The sequence below is a fragment of the Bos taurus genome, chromosome 3, assembly GCF_002263795.3.
Source record: "Bos taurus isolate L1 Dominette 01449 registration number 42190680 breed Hereford chromosome 3, ARS-UCD2.0, whole genome shotgun sequence".
NCBI classification, from domain to species: Eukaryota; Metazoa; Chordata; class Mammalia; order Artiodactyla; family Bovidae; genus Bos; species Bos taurus.
Genome location: NC_037330.1, coordinates 13,092,341 through 13,112,545, shown reverse-complemented (window position 1 = coordinate 13,112,545; position 20,205 = coordinate 13,092,341). Strand labels below are relative to the sequence as shown.

The 20,205-nt window shown below is 39.9% G+C and overlaps 1 long non-coding RNA gene across 1 annotated transcript in view; it reads left to right on the top strand.

Annotated features, from left to right (window-relative positions):
• LOC132344827 (uncharacterized) overlaps positions 1-13,511 on the top strand; it is a 50,090-nt gene extending 36,579 nt beyond the window's left edge. Inside the window, exons 4-5 of the long non-coding RNA XR_009493845.1 lie at positions 1,918-2,206; positions 10,901-13,511. This is a non-coding gene — a long non-coding RNA (uncharacterized lncRNA). The remainder of the gene's footprint in view (positions 1-1,917; positions 2,207-10,900) is intronic.
• Positions 13,512-20,205: the final 6,694 nt, after the last annotated feature.

The window sequence follows — 20,205 nt, the reverse complement described above, 5'->3', positions numbered from 1 at the left end:
ATGATAATATATGTCTTAATGCTATTCTCTCAAATTATCCCACCCTTGCCTTCTCCCACAGAGTCCAAAAGGCTGTTCTTTACATTTGTGTCTCTTCTGGTGTCTCGCATATAGGGTCATCATTGCTGCTGCTTTTGCTAGATTGCTTCAGTCATGTCCGACTCTGTGCGACCCCATAGACGGCAGTCCACCAGACTCCCATGTCCCTGGGATTCTCCAGGCAAGAACACTGGAATGGGTTGCCATTTCTTTCTCCAGTGCACGAAAGTATAAAGTGAAAGTGAAGTTGCTCAGTCGTGTCCGATTCTTAGCGACCCCATGGATTGAAGCTACCAGGCTCCTCCATCCATGGGATTTTCCAGGCAAAAGAGTACTGGAGTGGGGTGCCATTGCCTTCTCCAGGTCATCATTACCATCTTTCTAAATTCCATATATATGCATTAGTATACTGCATTGGTGTTTTTCTTTCTGACTTACTTCACTCTGTATAGTAGGCTCCAGTTTCATTCACCTCATTAGAACTGATCCAAATGCACTCTTTTAAATGGCTGAGTAATATTCCATTGTGTATATGTGCCACAGCTTTCTTATCCATTCATCTGCTCATGGACATCTAGGTTGCTTCTATGTCCTGGCTATTGTAAACAGTGCTGCGATGAACATTGGGGTACACGTGTCTCTTTCAATTCTGTTTTCCCCAGCAGTGAGATTCCTGGGTGGTATGGCAGTTCTATTTCCAGTTTTTTAAGGCATCTCCACATTATTCTCCATTGTGGCTGTACTAGTTTGCATTCCCACCAACAGTGTAAGAGGGTTTTTACACTGTGTAAGAAAAGTTTTACACTTGTCTCTGCACCCTCTCCAACATTTATTGTTTGTAGACTTTTTGATAGCAACCATTCTGACTGGTGTGAGATGGAACCCCATTGTGGTTTTAATTTGCATTTCTCTGATAATGAGTGATGTTGAGCATCTTTTCATGTGTTTGTTAGCCATCTGTATGTCTTTGGAGAAAGAAGTTTAGTTCTTTAGTGAATGCTTTTGCTGTTGCAGCCCAATGTTTAGTTCTTTGGCCCATTTTTTGATTGGGTCATTTATTGTTCTGGCATTGAGCTGCAGGAGCTGCTTGTATATTTTTGAGATTAATTCTTTGTCAGTTGCTTCATTTGCTATTATTTTCTCCCATTCTGAGGGTTGTCTTTTCATCGTGCTTATAGTTTCCTTCGTTGTGCAAAAGCTTTTAAACTTAATTAGGTACCATTTGTTTATTTTTACTTTTATTTCCATTACTCTGGGAGGTGGGTCATAGAGGATCTTGCTGTGATTTATGTTGGAGAGTGTTTTGCCTATGTTTTCCTCTAGGAGTTTTATAGTTTCTGGTCTTATGTTTAGATCTTTAATCCATTTTGAGTTTATTTTTGTGTATGGTGTTAGAAAGTGTTCTAGTTTCATTCTTTTACAGGTGGTTGACCAGTTTTCCCAGCACCATTACTGAAGAGGCTGTCTTTGCCCCATTGTATATTCTTGCCTCCTTTGTTAAAAAATAAGGTACCCATAGGTGCCTAGGTTTATTTCTGAGCCTTCTATCTTGTTCCATTGGTCTATATTTCTGTTTAGGGACCAGTACCATATTGTCTTGAACTGTGGCTTTGTAGTATAACCTGAAGTCAGGAAGGTTGATTCCTCCAGTTCATTCTTCTTTCTCAAGATTGCTTTGGCTATTCGAGGCTTTTTGTATTTCCATACAAATTGTGAAATTATTTGTTCTAGTTCTGCAAATTGTGTTTTATCTGTAAAATGTGTTCACTATCATTAAGGGGAGAATGCCAGGGTTTCAGTGAGATAATAGATGAGAATGTGCAGACTGAAATGTTCTCCAATCATGTGAGCCCCATTCTTTTGTCTCTTCTCTCCCAGATCCTGCACCCCTTCCCCAGATTATGGTCAAATCAGCATCTGTCACACCAGGCTGGTGCAATGCCACCCTGGAGTGCACAGCCTCGGGGGACACAGGACCTGAAGGTGACCTGGGGGAGCACGGGCCTTCCCAGGGGGCAGAGAATAACGCTGGATCCATCCTCACACTCCTCGACCCTGACTCTGAGCCTGCCCCTGAGTCAACCAAGTGCCAGCTTGACCTGTGTGGTCAGCAATCAGGTGGATCAAAAAACTGCCATCTTAGACCTGGGAGAAGTCTGAGCCTCTGGTGAGTGCACCTGCTAGAGGGGAGGGGCACTGTCAGAGCTCAGGGGTGAGGGTCATGGGCTTTTCTCCCTACCATGTTATTAGCCCCACCTTTTAATGGGTCACCTGATAAAGGAGTCTGATAGGTACAGCCGTAGCATGTCTGCTTAACTGTCTCTCAAGACCTTGCCTGCCAGTCCAACTCCATTCCTACATTTCTCTCAAGAAACAGGGATTTCTTTAATGAAAATCTTGTCCCCCCAGCTGAAGATGATCTATTCCCTGTCCTAGCTGGCCCTGGAGGCAGACCAGGGGTGGTGGGGGAGAGGCAAAGAGAACTAGAGCTGCAACATCAAAAGCATTCACTAGAGATATATTTCTCTGAGGGCTCACCCTTCTCCTGACCCATGCTCCCTGCTGCCTGCACCTGCCTGCCTGTTGCCCTCTGGGGAGCTCCTTCCCTCCCAGATGCTGCAGGGCAGTGTCAGGTCTGGTCCAGGGCAATAGTTTTCCAGCACTTCTCCTACCTCATTCATTATCCATAGTGTGTCATCCACTGTAGTCTTTTGAAAAGCAATTGGATTTTGTGATTGGTCTGTATCATCTGTAGGAGTCTGACCCAGGGACTCCCTGCAGGATTCAGGGCTGCAAAGCTCCTCTGCCCATGTTCCTTACCTCACACACTTCACACTGAATTGTTTGCTTGGCTTCCCTGAATGTGTCCTGCAATTGCAAGCTTCTGAGCCTCTGGAAATGCTGTTTCCTCTACCATCAAACTGCCCAAGTCAAGAGTTTCTCATGTCCATAGTTATTGCTATTGAAGGATTTTCCTCAGGTCACGGGCCTGTAACCAGTGTCCTGCACTTGGTTATAGTAGCATTATGAATCAAGTTAAACTAAGGGTGGCTCAAGCTCATGTTGCAGCTGCTGTAACTGTCCTACCTCAGGCATCATCCCCTTTAAGGAGCAGTCCATGGCCATCCCACATTGAGTAGCAATGCTATTGATGGGTTTGTCTTCTCCACAGCCTGGAACACCTTGAGGGCAGAGGACTTGTCCTGTTCTTCTTTTAATTTACACCAAACAAAACTTTTAGCACTGCTCAGTTAATATTTCACTGAATGAATGACCTGGTATCTTGTGTGCAGTCCAGCACCTCTAACTGTCTCCCATGAGCTGCTGGTGGGAGCTGATATGCCAGCATCACTTAAAATCTCATTATACCTTTCCCTTGGTCCCATTCTGGAGTCTCAGATAAAGTTCAACACTCAGCATGACCCATAAAACCCTCTGGAAAGAGCCTCTTCCTCCCTCTGATCCTCCTTGCCCAGCTCGCCCGTGCCCTATCCTCTCCTGCTTGCTGGTCTAGGGCGACTGCAACCCCTAGGGCTGGAGATTTGTCATGGAACAAACAAATGGAAGTGGAAACAGCCATTTCCACTCCTTCTTGGAAAGCTGTGCCCAGTCTGAATGTCTGGTAAACTCCTATTCCTCCCTCAAGGCTGAGTTTTTGCATCACCTCCTCTGGGAGGCCCTCCTTGAAGGCCAGTGTACAAGGTATAAACTTCTATGGCACTGCCATCTCTCTGGCTAGAAGACTTTGGTATTTTCAGTCTTCCCCCTGTATGACCCCAGCTTGCTCCTCTCAGCATCCCTGGCATCAAGCAGGAGCTCGGGACCTGGGTGAATGAATGATACTGCCTCACTCTTTCCTCTTTTGCTCAGACTTCACCATCTCCTCTCTCTATATCTCCCCTTGGCAAAAGGTATTACAAGCTGTATCTTTCCTTAACTTTCTTCATTCTCTCTGTGTGAGGAAAACAGATTCACATGGACAGGTCAGTGCTGACCCCCTGCCATGCATCATAAAGGCTGTTGTGGTTATGCTGTTGATCCCTGGAGTTGGACTGTTCCTTTGGAAGACACGAGGGAAGAAGAGGAAGATAGAGACTGGAAGAGGCAGGTTTCACTTTTCCTTCTGGCCCCACATCCCATCCTTCCCCCACTGAACCTTTGGCTGCCTTCCTCCTTTATTTTGCTGCTCAAAACAATTATCTCTGGGGAAGGGGAAGGTGGGTATAGGCTTGGCCTTGGGGTTCATTGCCACGGGGGAAAGTATATGTTTTCAAGGCCAAGATCAAGCTTCACTCTGTGTATGACTCAGGTATAGAATTTCAGGAGAATCTGAGGGACAGTGATGGTGGAGACCAGTATGCAGAGCTGAGCCAGCAGGCATCTGGAGAGGCCACATACAAAGTGAGAACTGGGAGCTGTGCCCAGCCTGGGCTCTTATGGGTCTTTCTCCTGGGTCTGTCAATCCAGTCATCTGCTGTTCCTGGCCCTGCTGTCTCTCAGCACGTGGTCAGTGGTATTTATGAAAAACATTTCAAACTTGGGGCCAATGTAGAGCTGGTCACTTTGGGGGAATTCACATGCAGTTCATATCAGCAGCATTGGTTCCATGTGGATCACTCTAGGGCCTCTCTCAGCTCTTTAGAAACCCTCTGTCTTCCATTCATAGGTAATTGGTGAACATAGTTAGAAGAAAAATAGCTTAGAGTGTGCAGTCAGGTCCACAAGCCAGAAAGTGAGCCCACATAGATAATTTAATTGGAGGAAGCAGGAGACTCGGCACTCCTAGGACACCTCCACTCACAGCCTGATTCCAGCAGGCACCTGCCTCCCCCAGCTCTGGTCTGGCTCCAGCTGCCCCTGGTCTGTTACTCTGACTTTCCTGCTGCCAACTCTCTGGGTATACGTGTCCTTCTGACATCCTCTAACACATCCCCAAGCTGCCCTGCCACTCAGGATCCTCACCGTCCCGGATGAATCCTCTTCTTCCATCATCAACTCAGTGCCTAGCCCCTCTTCTCCTGAAGCTTTCCAAAGAGGACCTTCCTACATATAATAATCCCCACAGCCTCTCCTGTGTGGTGGTGTATATCTTTCTGAAGACATCAGCTCAGGCATGGGGACTGTGTGGAAGATATTTACCAGACCATGGAGAAAGAGGTTAGGACATTGGTGCTGGGTGCTGATTTGGAAGTCTATGGAAGCCACATGGGTTGGTGGGAGTCCATAAAGGACTGTCCTGAGTTTTGCTTTGCACCCTGTGTAGGGTAAAAGTTGAGTGTTGGGCATTGTGTTTGTGTGTCTGTATGTACATTGCGGGAGTAGCCAGTGTACATTATACCCTGTGCCACAACCCTTGTTCCTGATCACTAGTACTAACCTCAGCTTCAGTTCATGGACCTCAAATATACCTCCTGTGGAGTGGGAAGAGGAATTTGTACTGTTTCTAGCCCTTCCAAACCTTCTGTGTCTCAGAGAAGGACCCAGGCTGGATTTGTATTCTTAGGAAAGCAGCCTCAGGCCTTTCTTGTCTGGGGTGGGGGTCATTAGAATGGAAGTGCAGGGTGCTCCCCCCCCCCCACACACACTGATGAAGCTGCTGTAAGCAGTGAAGTTTAAGGAAGACCCAAACCAGCCCTCTCCTGCCTCTTCTGATGCTCAGCTCCCACAACCTGCTGGCTTCATATCCTAGTCAGCCTCCTCTTTGCTCACTCACATCCTTCTGCCTGAAATGGTGATGCCTGCCCTGTCCCTTCCTCTCATCCCAGTTGTTTGAATGCTACCATCCAACCCAAAGCCCCTTCCAGGTCACCTGTTCTATATGTTCCTTAAAATTTGGAAATGGTCTCTTCCACATCTAACCTTTTCAGACGCATTGACAAAACCAAGTCCCTACCATAGTTTGCCTTGGGTTAGTCATCACTCTTCTCTGCTAACCTCACCTGTACCTCCCTCAGAAGTGTGCTGTGTCTTTAGGAGGTCAGTGCCAAGAGATAAGCAGCCCTCTCTGTGAAGGGTGTAAGCAACCCTCCACCTAGCTCCCACAAGGACTCAGCAGACTGAGACCCAGAGCACAGTCTACAGAAGTTTTTTTGAAAATAAGTCCACAAGGAAACAAAATTAACGTGATGACCTTCAACCACACTGCCTGGCTTCCCTTTCCACTTCCAGCCTCCTGATGACCTGAGGCAGCCTGCACTGAATTGTGTCAGAGCTTCTCCTCTTCCTGAGGGTCCTCACCTCATCAAAGCCTTTGCTTCCTGTCTTGAGTTCCAGCTCTTGAGTCAGAGATAGATTCACTGTAGTTCTATGATTTGTGGTCCCTTGTCTGCTGATCTAGATGTCTGGGTCTCTTGATTCCACTTTCATCTCAGCAAGCTTAGCTGCTTCATTTCTGACCGTAGAGAGCAAGATTATGACTTAAAAGCTTGAGCATTAGGAACCAATGCTAGTATCCTGCTGGGTAGTACATGGATAATGAAGAAATAGAGTTTCTATAATAAGGCTGTTTTAGCCTGTTTAGCTCAGGCTGAACAGAAGGCTAAGAGAGAAGATGACCTCTCTCACTGGCATCCCAGGTGATCGGTCATGGCTTGTATCAGTGCCATCAGTCCAAAAGCAGTGTAAGGTGTGATGACCCATTGACCCCCTCCCAACCACCTCACTTCTCAAAGCATTAGACAAAAAAGAAAAAGAAAAAGAACTCAACATTCCAAGCCTGTATTGAACCAGGTTTTGTCCTGTGAATTTAATAAATATTATTTCTTCTTATAAGAACTCTTTAGATATTACTGTTCCTATTTTGCAGGACAATATATAGTTGGTATCAGAGCAAATTCTTAAATCTAATGTTAGATAATTCCAGCATTCATATCTTATCCTTTGCCACATGGTCACTGAAGACCTTGGAATCTTGGAGTATTCAGAGATAATCTTCCATTTGCTCCCCTTCCAAGGATCCTGCTTCTGATTCAGGTGCCTCAAAGTGGAATGAGTTCACCCTGATGATGGATGAAACAGTTGGTGGCTGAAAGTGGAATTGCTCCTCAGGGGAACAATGAGATGGTAGATGCGGGTGGGAGACGTGCAATGAGAGGTCCTGCCCTCTGGCTCAGAGGAGACACCTGAAGCAGAGATGCTGCTTCTTCTTGGTCTTGTGGGAGTTCCTTCCTCTCATACAATGTGTGTTGTGGATTTCAGTATCCCTATTCTCAAGTCAGCTTCCCTTTCCATTATTATTCATGAATATTCAAGAATTATGTGATGCTGAAATCCCCAATATACAAATGTAAAATTAAAGTCTATTGATGTTAAATACTCTCCCTAGTTGTAAGTGATGTAGGCATAATATCAGGGAGGGTATAATAATTTCACTCATTTTATTTATTTTTTCTTTTTTTTTTTTTTACTTTGTATGCTTTTTCTTCACTTAAATCGAAACATTCACATGTGACTAGAGGTCAGCATACTGGGCATTGCAGTCTTAAAACACACACCATTAGGGTGCATCACTCTCTGAGAGGAATGTCCCTTTGATGAAGTATCCTAACAAGGTCAAGAAATGGTGTGTGTTTTAATTTCACTCATTTTAATTCTTTCTCTCTATCATTCTAGACACCCAAACAGTTACTATCATCTGTTGTGTTACCCTTCCTAAATCTTCCTCTACTTGCTCTTCTTCTCTTATTCCCATCTTCCACCTGCAGCTGCAACACTTTTACATTTCCACCAGCAATATAAGAGAATTTCTTCACTTCATCTCAATCTCTCGTTATTTATTTATTTATTTTAGCCATCCTAGTGCTGATGAAGTGGAAACTGCTTGTGGTCCTGAATTGCTTTTCTTAAACTGTTCATGTTGAACTAATAATTTGTATGCCTTATTTGAAGAAATTTCTTTCTCTCAATTTCGTTCTCCCTTTTTCTATGCATTGGCCCTACCTCTCCATTGAGTCTGCTTTTGTGTCTGGTCACAATGCTGACTTTATATTGTTAAATCCAGTGGTCAGTTTTCAGTCCCTATTTCTCATAAGTTCTCAGCCACAGTGGACCTATACTTCTTGAAACACTATTTTCACTTTGCAGTCACCATTATTTTCTACCTACTGGATGGTTGCTCTGAAGTTTCCTTTATCAGTATCATTCCAACCTCTAAATTTTTGAATTGCCAACGTTCATAGCCATGACCTCGCTTCACTGTCTACACTCATTTCTTTTTGGTGCTCTGGCCATGCAGTAATCCTGTGACCTTCTGTGGCAAAAAGGACTAGAGATGCAATCCGTCCCTGGACTCCATAGTGTGAATATGCAACTGTTTACTTGACATCTCCATGTGCATGTATAATAGGTATCTCCATCTTGACATGTTTAAACTCAAATTCCCCAAACATTCTTCCTATAGAGTTTCTCATCCTTCCAAATGTCATCTCAATCTTTCCATTTTTTTTTTTTCTGGTGATAAAACCTTGGTTTATCCTTGACTTCATTCTTCTTTTTCATTTTCATTTCTTTTTCACTCTCTATTAGAAAATATATTTCAGCATTCTATATATATTTGAATACTTATTTTTGTGTATCTATATGAAAAAATATATGTTTATAACAAAATGCCTCTCACCACCTCCTTGGTCCAGTTGGGTCATGGTTTCTCACTTAGATTATCACAGTTGCCTCAGAGTCTCTCACTTTTGTACTTAATCCTTTAATATCTATTTTCACAATATCACCCAGATGAATCTTTTCAAAACCTAAGTTGCATCACATTACTCTTGAGCTCGGAACTACCCCATTAGCTCCCTTTATCTGGAAGGTCCTATGTCATTTGACCTCATCTTCCTTACTCCTCTCCTTCCTTAATGTACTCTAGGATATTGGGCTTCCTGCTATTCCTCCAATACTCTGTGCATGCTCCTTCCTCTCTAGAATTCTTTCCCTCCAGGTATCCACATGTCTCATTTCCTGACCTACTTCAGGCCTTTGTTCAGATGTTAACTTCTCAGTAAGACCCCTAACCACCCTGTATCAAACTGCAAACTCTTTCTGGTGGTCTCCTTCCTCCTTAATGCTCTATTTTTCTCCGTAGTACTTTCACAAGGCTGTGTGACAGGGTACAGTTATTCTGGGCTGTTGTTTAAAGACAGTTGGTATTGAGGCCTCAAAGAATAAACTGCAATCCTATCATGCAAATACCATTATTATTTCCAGAAAATGGCACATAGCTAACAGGTGGCAGAGCTGGAGTTGAAATCTAAGTGTTGGATTCTAAAGCTCTTGAACTCCATATAGTCAACAATCCTTGCCTCCCTAGCATAAATCTCTCTTGATTGTACTGTATGATTTTTTTTGTGTGTGCATTGTCAGATTCAGTTTGCTAGTATTTTGTTAAGGATTTTTGTGACTGTGTCTCTAACACTGACTTGTAATTTTTTTTGTGTGTGATATCTTTGTCTGGCCTTGTGTTCTTCTCTCTACAAGTTTTTGGAAGAGTTTGAGAAGGATATGTGTTAATTTTTCTCTAAATGTCTGAGAGAATTCATCTGTGAAGCCATCTGATTCAGGACTTTTGTTTGTTGAAAGATATTTAACTAAAATTTAATTTCATTACTTGTGATTGGTCTATTTATATTATTAATTCTTCTTGATTTTATCTTTGAAAACTGTACCTTTCCAAGAATTTACCCATTTCTTCCCAATAGTCCATTTTGTAGGTCCTCACTGGGTCAGACCCAACTCCTCCAGGGCAGCCTAAGGAGAAAACTCCTGTGGAGAATCCAAATGCAGAGGTGGACTTAAAACCACAGTTGAAATCCAGGGGCAGTGTGGATAAGGGAGAGAATAGAAAACCTTCTCACCAGCTGTACAAGTTACAGATTAAATCCACATGACCAACTAGGTAGACTCTGTGTCTATGGAATATATAAAAGGACAATGCGAGGCCCCACAAAAGAAAAAGCAGTAGCTCTGGCAGATATGCACTTTGGAGGCAAGAATATGTAACAGTATGACCACATTACAGTCTGAGCTGTCCCCATAGCAGGTCCAGAGAGCAGCCCAGTATAGGAGGGCATCCTAGGGACACAGAGATGGACTGTGATCACAGCAAGGGAAAGGACACTGGCAGATGATATCTGAGAAAAACATCTATTATTATTCTTATATTTTGATTTGTTCTGCAGTTGGTTCTGGATTTTTCTTCTTCCTCTGTTGCTGTGGTTGTTGATTTGATTGTTACTATTAGCATATTTAAGCTTTTGAGAACTGTTTTTAAATAGCACTTTTTATTTCCTTCATATACTTCTACATCTATGTTGGCCTTTTGCAGTTCTTTGGGTTTTTTTTTTTAATATATAATTTTATTTTAAAAATCTTTTTCCTAATTTAAAAATTTCCCCTTGGTTTTGTTTTTTCTTATTGTTCTTTTCCCGCTGTAGTTATTCATATATATATATATATCTTTTTTACATACTTCTATTTAACTTTGCTTTTCTATTTTCCTTCCTTGCTTTCTTTTTTTCAACATGTTTGTTAGTTTGTTTAGTTTTCTTTGCTTTATTCCTCAGTTGGCACTTTGTTTTGGTTTTGCTTTCTAGTTTGTGTTTTAGTCAGTTTTGTTTTTAATTGGTTTATATCATTTTTGGTTTTCTTTGTTTGCCAGGTCACTATCTTGTACTTTCTTTTCTTTGGATTGTTTTGGTATTCTTTGGGTGTGTGTATGTGTGTGTATGTTCCATTGTTTTTGTTTTTAATGTCTGACTTTGTATGTACCATTTATCTGGGGTTTGTCTTTTGCTTCTCATTTTGTGTGTGTGTGTGTGTGTGTTTTAACCCCCTTTAATGCCATAATAAATGACTTGTGCAATTTCAGTTTTCTAGCCAGAGATCAGTCCTGAGTTTTTGGAGCAGGAGCGCTGAATCCAGGACCCTGACTACCACAGAACTCCAAACCCCAGAAAGTATTAAATAGTAAGAATTCCCATGAAGGCTTCCACCTGTATACAAGACCTAACATTGCCCAATTTCCAGCAGCACCCAGTACAGGAAGCCTCACTCAAACAACAAGCGAGACAGAAACATAAATCCAGTCATCAACAGAGAGGATTCCCATGGACAACCCCCAAAAAAACCACCTACACACAAAAAAATATGCCAAGGCTGTCTATTGTCATCCTGCTTATTTAATTTATATGCAAAGTGCATCATGAGAAATGCCAGTCTAGATGAAGCACAAGCTGGAACCAAGACTGCCAGGAGAAATATCAATAACTTCAGATATGAAGATAACACCACCCTTACGGCAGAAAGTGAAAAACTAAAGAGCCTCTTGAAAGAGCCTCAGTGAAAGAGGAGAGTGAAAACTCTGGCTTAAAACTCAACATTCAAAAAACAAAGATCATGGCATCTGTTTTGGGGCATCACTTCATGGCAAATAGTTGGGGAAACAATGCCAGACTTTATTTTCTTGGGCTCCAAAATCACTGCAGATGGTGACTGCAGCCATGAAATTAAAAGATGCTTGATCCTTGGAAGAAACTCTTTGATTAACCTAGACAACATATTAAAAATCAGAGACATTACTTTGCTGACAAAGGTCCATCTAGTCAAAGCTATGGTTTTTCTAGTAGTTATGTATGGATGTGAGACTTGGACCATAAATAAAACTGAGCACTGAAGAATTGATGCTTTTGAACTTTGGTGTTGGAGAAGACTCTTGAGAGTTTCTTGGACTGAAAGAAGATCCAATCAGTTAATCTTAAAGGAAATCAGTCCTGAATATTCATTGGAAGGACTGATGCTGAAGCTAAGGCTCCAGTACTTTGACCACCTGATGCAAAGAACTGACTCACTGGAAAAGACCCCGATGCTGGGAAAGATAGAAGGCAGGAGGAGAATGGGGAGACAGAGGATAAGATAGTTGAATGGCATCACTGACTTGATAGACATGAGTTTGAGCAAGCTCCAGGAGCTTGTGATGGACAGGGAAGCCTGGTGTGCTGCTGTCTGTGGGGTTGCAAAGAGTCAGACACAACTGAGAGACTGAATTGAACCAATAGAGCTATAGACTCAAGGGTTGGGTTTCCTCATGGCAGGAGTGCGACCCCACCCATCAGCAGATAATTGAATTAAAGTTTTACTCAGCAAGGTGCTGCCCACCAGACCAGTTCCTCCCATCAGGAACCTTACACAAGCCTCTTAACCTCATCCATCAGAGGGCAGGCAGAAAAAGCAAGAAGAGCCACAATCCCATAGTGACTAAAACAATCATTACAGAAAATTAATCAGTATGAAAAAGCAGAAAGTTATGTCCCAAATGAAGGGACAAGATAAATTCCCAGAAAAACAACTAAATGAAGCAGAGATAGGCAGCTTCCCAGAAAAATAATTCAGGATAATGATAGTGAATATAATTCAAGATCTTGGAAAAAGAATGGAGGCAAAGATTGAGAAGATACAAGAAATGTTTAGCAAATACCCAGAAGAACTAAAAAATAAGTAAACAGAGATGAATAATATGCTAGAAGGAATCCATAGCAGAATAATGAGGCAGAAGTACAATGGTATAAATGACCTGGACAGGATGGTGGAGATCACTGCCATAGAACAGAATACAGAAAAAAAGAAATGAAGAGACTCTGCGAGGCCTAAGGGACAGCATTAAATGCATGAGCATTTGTGTTAGAGGGGTGCCAGAAGGAGAAGAGTGAGAGAAAGGATCTAAGAAAATATTTGAAGAGATAATAGCTGAAAACTTCCCTAACATGAAAAGGAAATAGTCAACCAAGTCTAGGAAGCATAGAGAGTCCCAGGCAGGGTAAGACCAAGGAGGAACACACTGAGACACATAGTAATCAAAATGACAAAAATTAAAGACAGAGATAAAATATTAAGAGCAACTTGGGAAAAGCAGCAAATAACATACAAAGGAACTTCCATCAGGCTATCAGCTGATGTCTCAATAGAAACTAGAAGCCAAAAGGGAATGGCATGACACATTTAAGGGTGAAAGGAAAGAACCTACAATCATGAATACTCTGCTCAGCATGACTCTTCTTCATATTTGTTGGTGAAATCAAAAGCTTTCCAGAGAAGCAACAGTTAAGAGAATTTAGCACCACCAAACAAGCTTTACAACAATGCTAAAGGAATTTCTCTAGGCAAGAAGAAAGAAGGAAGAGACATACCTACAGAAAATAAACCCAAAGCAATCAAGAAAATGGTAATAGGATCATACATCTCAATTATTACCTTAAATGTAAATTGATTAAATGCACCAAACAAAAGACATAGACTGGCAGAGAGGATGAAGACATGTAAATGTATGCTCTTACCACATCACTCTGTTTGATCCCCCAAATTGTACATAATTATTTTATATTGTTAGGTTAATTGTTTCCATTATGGCTTGCAACTGTAATTGTCTGTTAATTTTTATCTAGCTATTGATTGTGAAAACTGATAAACATCTTTTACTATTGTGATTATGTAACTATTAGTTAATACCATCGTATCATGATTGGTCAACAGAAAAATAATAGAATTCTCTATCATCAAAGGGCTTCCCTGATAGCTCAGCTAGTAAAGAATCCGTTTGCAATTCAGGAGACCCTAATTTGATTCCTGGAACTGGAAGTTCCCCTGGGGAAGGGATAGGCTACCCACTCCAGTATTCTAGGGCTTCCCTGGTGGCTCAGACAATAAAGAATCCACCTGCAATGTGGGACACATGGGTTCAATCCCTGGGTTGAGAAGATCGCTTGGAGGAGAGCAAAGCAACCCACTTCAGTATTCTTGCCTGAAGAATCCCTATGGACAGAGGAACCAGGTGGGTTACATTCCATGGGTTCACAGAGTCAGATGCAACTGAGTGACTAAATACAGCACAGCACATATCATCAAAACTACCAATTAACAGAAAAACCCGTTATCACTTTTTTGAACCCAGATGCATATCAGAGTATCTTGGAATTTTTTTGAAAAATACAAATGCCTGGTATTCTTTTTTTTTTTTTTGCCAAAGCTTCAGATATGTTTCCAATGAACAGATATGTTTAAAAACAACTGGGCTATATGAGAATCTTTTACTTTTATCTAGTTTGTTTCATTTTTCCTAGTTCATATTCAGTACTCCCTTTTCATTTGGTTTATGTTTTCCAGTTTTTCCATCTCTTTTTTAAAAAAAATGTTCTGTCTCAAGCCTTCATCCAGCATAGTAGAAAAGCTTTGTATGTACATATATAAATAATATGTATTCTATATATTTAGAAAACATGAATTTTTGCATAACTAAAAAATTTATGACATTTTGATTCCATATGTTTGATTCAGTGTAAATAGAACATTAAATTTCTAAATTAAAAATAATATATGAAACAAGCAACAGATGTTTACTCTATAGCACAGAATTATAGTCAATATCTTATAATAATCTATAATGGAAAATAATTTCCAAAATAATATATGTGTATATGTATAACTGAATCACACACACAAAAAAAGAATTCTACTTTTTGAAATTTAGTAATGTTTATCTTGTTGCCAGGTTTTCTAAATGCCCTATGGACATTTAATAGCAATGTATGAAATACAAAATTTTAAATATATTTGCATAGGATATAAGATTAATAAAATTAATTAAATGTACATCTATTATATTAAAAAGAAAACTGCTTGTATGGTGTTAACTAAACTTATTGTTGTAATCATTTCATAATATATATGAGTATCAAATCATACTAAACACCTTAAACTTTCAATATGTTTCATGTCAACTGTATCTCAATAAAGCTGAAATTTTAATATAAAAAAGCAATAAGTAATATACAAGGGAAACCCCATACAATTAACAGCTGATCTTTGAGCAGAAACTCTGCAGACAAGTAGGGAATGGTAGGATATATTTAAAGTACTGAAAAGGAAAAAATGTACAACCAAGATTACTCTACCTGGCAAGAATCTCATTCAAAATTAACGGAGAAATCAAAACTATTCAGTAGGAAAAAGTTAAGAGTATTTAGCACCAAACTAGTTTTCTCAGGGCTTCTCTGATAACTCAGTTGTTAAAAACAAAAATCCGGAGGCAATCCAGGAGACATTGGTCAATTCCTGGGTCAGGAAGATCGCCTGGGGAAGGGAATGGCTACCCATTCCAGTATTATGGCCTGGGGAATTCCGTGGACTGAGAGAAGTCCATGGAGTGGCAAAGAATTGGACACGACTGAACGACTTTCACATTAAACTAGCTTTACAACAAATACTAAAGGTGCCTTTTATAGACAGGAAGCACAAGAGAAGCAAAAGACCTATCAAAACAAACAAAACAAGAAAATTCCAGTAGAAACATGTATATCAATAATTACTTTAAATGTAAATGGACTTAACACTCCAACCAAAAGACACAGACTGGCTGAATGGATTCAAAAACAAGACCCATGTATATGCTGTCTACAAGAGACCCTCTTCAGACTGAGAGACGCATACAGGCTGAAAGTGAGAAGATGGAGAAAGATGTTCCATTCAAATGGAAATCAAAACAAAGCTAGAGTAGAAATTCTCATATCAGACAAAATATACCTTAAAATATGAACATTAGAAGAGATAAGGAAGGACATTACACAATGATCAAAGTATCAATCCAAGAAGAAGCTATAACAATTGTAAATATTTATGCACCCATCATAGGAGTATCTCAATACAAATGCAAACACTAACAAACATAAAAGAAGAAACTGACAGTAACACAGTATTAGTAAACAACTTTCACTCCCCACTTACACCAATGGACAGGTCATCAAAATAGAAAATTAATAAGGAAATACAAGCCTTTAGTGACATATTAGACCAGATGATCTGCCTCTTGAGAAAACTGTACGCAAGTCAGGAAGCAACAGACCTGGACATGGAACAACAGACTGGTTCCAAATAGGAAAAGGAGTACGTCAAGGCTGTATACTGTCATCCTGCTTATTTAACTTATATGCAGAGTACATCATGAGAAACACTGAGCTGGAAGAAGCACAAGCTGGAATCAAGATTGCCAGGAGAAATATCAATAACCTCAGATATGCAGATGACACCACCCTTATGGCAGAAAGTGAAGAAGAACTACAGAGCCTCTTGATGAAAGTGAAAGAGGAGAGTGAAAAAGTTGGCTTAAAGCTCAACATTCAGAAAACTAAGATCATGGCATCTAGTCCCATCACTTCATGGCAAATAGATGGGGAAACACTGGAAACAGTGGCTGACTTTATTTTGGGGGGCTCCAAAATCACTGCAGATGGTGACTGCAGCCATGAAATTAAAAGATGCTTACTCCTTGGAAGGAAAGTTATGACCAACATAGACAGCATATTAAAAAGAAGAGACATTACTTTGTCAACAAAGGTTCATCTAGTCAAGGCTATGGTTTTTCCAGTAGTCATATATGGATGTGAGAGTTGGACTATAAAGAAAACTGAGCACAGAAGAATTGATGCTTTTGAACTGTGGTGTTGGGAAAGACTCTTGAGAGTCCCTTGACTGCAAGGAGATCCAACCAGTCCATCCTAAAGCAGATCAGTCCTGGATGTTCAGTGGAAGGACTGATGTTGAAGCTGAAACTCCAATACTTTGGCCACCTCATGCGAAGAGCTGACTCATTTGAAAAGACCCTGATGCTGGGAAAGATTGAAGGCAGGAGGAGAAGGGGATGACAGAAGATGAGATGGTTGGATGACATCAATGGACTCAACGGACATGAATTTGGGTACACTCCTGCAATTGGTGATGGACAGGGAGGCTTGGCATTCTGCAGTTCATGGGGTTGCAAAGAGTCGGACATGACTGAGTGACTGAACTGACTGACTGGCTGACCTAATTGTTATCTTCAGGACATTCCATCCAAATGCAGAAGAATACACTTTCTTCTCATGTGCACATGGAACATTCTCCAGGATAGACCACACTTGGAAAACAAATCAAGCCTCAGTAAATTTAAGGAAACTGAAATTATATCAAGCATCTTTTCTGACCACAATGCTATGAGACTAGGTATCAATTACAGGAAAAAAAATGTAAAAAACACAAGCACATGGAAATTAAATCAATTGTTTCTAAATAATGGACAGGTTACTGAAGAAATAAAAGGGAAAAAAAATCTCTAGAAACAAATGTCAATGAAAACACAATGTTCCAAAATCTATGGGATGCAGCAAAAGCAGTTTTAAGAGGGAAGTTTGTAGCAATAAAATCCTACCTCAAGAAACAAGAAAAATGTAGAAAAGACAACCTAACTTTACATCTAAAACAACTGGAAGAAGAACCAAAACCCCCCAAAATTTTTAAAAGGAAAGAAATCACAAGGACCAGAGCAGATACAAATGAAAAAGAAATGAAGGAAATGATAGTAAAGATCAATGAAACTAAAATCTGTTTCTTTGAGAAGATAAGCAAAATTGACAAATCACTAGCCAGACTCATCAAGAAAAAAAAGAGAGAAAAATCAAATCAAAAAAATTAAGAATGAAAAAGGAGAGGTTATATTAGACAATGCATAAATACAAAGAGACTATTATGAGCAAAATATGGCAATAAAATGGACAACCTGGAAGAAATGTACAGATTCTTAGAAAAGTTCAACCTCCCAAGATTGAACCCGGAAGAAATAGAAATTATGAACACTATAATTATAAGCACTGGAATAGAAACAGTGATCAAAAATCTCCCCAAAAACAAAAGACCAGGGCCAGATGGCTTCACAAATGAATTCTATCAAACACTTAGAGAAAGCATAATGCCTGTCCTTCTGAAACTCTTTCAAAAAATTGCAGAGAAAGGAACAATTCCAAACTCATTTTATGAGGCAACAATCATCCTGATACCAAAACCAGACAGAGACATCAGAAAAAAAATAAAATTACAGGCCAATATCACCGATGAACATAGTTTAAAAATCCTCAATAAAATTCTAGCAAACAGAATTCAACAACATATTAAAAAGATCATACACCATGATCAAGTTGGGTTCATCCCAGGGATGCAAGAAGTCTTCAGTATATGCAAATCGATCAGTGTGATACACCATATTAACAAATAAAAAGATGAAAGCTATATGATAATCTCAATAGAGGCAGAAAAAGCTTTTGACAAAAGTCAGCTCCCACTTATGATAATATATCTTCAAAAAGTGGTCATGAAAGGAACCTACCTTAACATAATAAAGGCCACATATGATAATCCCACAGAAAACAATAGTCTCAATGGTGAAAAACTGAAAGCTTTTTTTCTAAGATTAGGAACAAGACAAGGGTGCCCGCTGTTGCAACTGTTATTCAACATAGTTTTGGAAGTCCTAGCTACACCAATCAGAAAAGAAAAAGAAATAAAAGGAATCCAGATTGGAAAAGAAGAAGCAAAACTCTCACTGTCTGCAAATGACATGATACTATACATAGAAAACCCTAAAGATACTATCAGAAAATTACTAAAGCTAATCAATGAATTTAGTAAAGTCACAAGATAAAAAATTAATGCACAGAAATCACTTGCATCCCTGAACACTAACAATGAAAAAGAAATTAAGGAATCAATCCCATTTACCACTGTAACAAAAAGAATAAAATATCTAGGAATAAACCTACCTAAGCCGACAAAAGGGCTGTATACAGAAAACTGTAAGACACTGATGAAAGAAATCAAAGATGACATAAACAGATGAAGATGTGTTCCATGCTTCTGGGTTGCAAGAGTCTATATTGTGAAAATGACTATACTACCAAATGCAATCTACAGATTCAATGCAATCCCTATCAAATTACCAACGACATTTTCCACAGAACTAGAACAAAAAAATCCACAATTTGTATGGAAACACAAAAGACTCTGAATAGCCAAAGCAATCTTGGGATATAAGATTGGAGCTGGATGAATCAACCTTCTTGACTTCAGATTATACTATAAAGCTCCGTCATCGAGACAGTATGGTACTGGCACAAAAGCAGAGATATAGACCAATGGAACAAGATAGAAAGACCAGAGATAGACCCATGCACCTATGGGGATCTTGTCTTTGAAAAGGGAGGCAAGAATATACAATGTGGAAAAGGCAATCTCTTCAAAAAGTGGTGCTGGGAAAACTGGACAACTATGTGTAAAGAATAAAATTAGAGCACTTCCTAACACCACACACAAAAGTAAACTCAAAATGGATTAAAGACCTAAATGTAAGATCAGAAACTATAAACTCTTATGGGAAAACATAGGCAGAACCCTCTATGACATAAATCACAGCAAAGGGATCCTCTATGACCCATCTCCTAGAGTAATGGAAATAAAAATGAGAATAAACAAGTGGATTATAATTAAACTTAAAAGTTTTTGCACAGCAAAGGAAACTATAAACAAGGTGAAAAGAAAACCCTCAGCATGGGAGAATATGATAGCCAATGAAACAAGAGGCAAAGGACCAATTTCCAAAATGTGCAAGCATCTCATGCAGTTCAATACCATAAAAAAGAAAAACCCAGTCAAAAAGTGGGCAAAAGACCTAAACAGACATATCTCCAAAAAAGAAGTATAGATGGCTAATAAACACGTGAAAAGATGCTCAACATTGCTCTTTATTCAGTTCAGTCGCTCAGTTGTGTCTGACTCTGTTAATTTTCGCTTATTATTAGAGAAATGCAAATCAAAACTACAATGAAATAGCACCTCACACCAGTCAGAAAGGCTGTCATCAAAAAACCTACATTAAAAGCTGGAGAAGATGCAATGAAAAGGGAACCCTCTTGCACTGTTGGTGGGAATGTAAATTCAAACAGACACTATGGAAGACAATATAGAGATTCCTTTAAAAACTGGAATAAAACTACCATATGACCCAATAATCCCACTACTGGTTATATACCCTGAGAAAACCATAATCGAAAAAACACATGTACCCCAATATTCATTGCAGCAGTATTTACAATAGCTAGGCCATGGAGGCAACCTAGACGTCCATTGACAGGTGAATGGATAAAGAAGCTGTAGTATATATACACAATGGAATGTTACTCAACCATATAAATGAACACATTTGAGTCAGTACCAATGAGGTGGATGAACCCAGAGCCTACTATATAGAGTGAAGTAAGTCAGAAAGAGAAAAGCAAATATCGTATATTAACACATATATATGGCATCTAGAAAGATGGTACT